The sequence below is a fragment of the Amphiprion ocellaris genome, chromosome 7 (assembly GCF_022539595.1).
Source record: "Amphiprion ocellaris isolate individual 3 ecotype Okinawa chromosome 7, ASM2253959v1, whole genome shotgun sequence".
Classification (NCBI taxonomy): domain Eukaryota; kingdom Metazoa; phylum Chordata; class Actinopteri; family Pomacentridae; genus Amphiprion; species Amphiprion ocellaris.
This window is the reverse complement of record NC_072772.1, coordinates 20,117,532-20,118,728: the sequence shown is the minus strand read 5'-3', so window position 1 is coordinate 20,118,728 and position 1,197 is coordinate 20,117,532.

Here is a 1,197-nt window from a genome sequence, read left to right as displayed (position 1 = left end):
ACACAACACACACACACACACCACACACACACCTACACACACTCATAACACACGCCACAGGAGGCCTTATTAATTATTGTAGCCACTTGACTTCATATTGTGCTTCCAGTGGCTTGGTCAAAGATTATAATTACCACTTCCCTGTTTGTTTCATTTTCCATCTCTGTGCTTTTAGTGCAGTATTACTTCTCTTGTCCCTCTCCCTCATCTTCTCCCTCTCTCGTATACACAAGACCAAAGTGCAGGCACATCATTTATTGATAAGACAAAAAGAATGTAATGAAATTATCAATGTTCTTGAATTAATTATGAACATGATTAAGAAAGCTAAAATCTCAGGAGCCAGTCTCATTACCCATTCACTCTTAGGGATTGCTTTCATTCAGGGAAGGAGAGGCGAAAAAGCCTTCCAGCAGAGCCCACTCCGGCTCAGCTCTTCTCCCTGTGTGCCTGTCCCCTTGTCTCTGCTGCCGGGCCAACTGACCAAGCCTCCGACAGACAGACCGGCCGGCCGGCCGCCAGCCCGCCGCCGCCTGGACGGCTCTCTTGCACTCATGCCTGTTATGGTGATGTGGCCAAGCTCAGCTAGCTGCTTCGTGGCCTCTGACGTTTGCATGGAAAAGAGAGGATGTGCTCAACCTTCCTGTTCTACCTGAGTTCAAGCTCTGGGGTCTTGACCCTCTTAAAAAAAGAAACACTCGAGGTAAGTGAAACTTCTCATGCTTCTAATTAGACTTAAACTGTTTGACATTCAGGAGCTACTTGTCAGTTGTAATTGTCTAGAGAAAATAAAACTGCGTTCTCACTTTTTTGTCTGTTGGCAAAAAATAAGCTTTGATTTTATGTCACTATGTAGAAATAATGTTTTGGTAAAAAGGTAGTTCTTTCTATATCTTAATTAACAGGAAAAAATTACAGTGTTCATATGTAAGTTCTTGCTTAAAATAATTACCATAATCATACTACACTGTAGGTTAATGGTTTATTGTTGCTAAATTGGATTCAAATCACTTACACAATATTGTGGTAAAACATATCTAATAAAAAATGCATGATTATGAATATATGTTAGAACTGAATATACTTTTGTTGTATAGTACATTAGTTTGTTAATGTTCCTTTTTGTTAACCCACTATAATTCCAAACAATTTATGTCATGAAGTAATTTAAGAGCTTCGTGAATTGTACCACTTTTC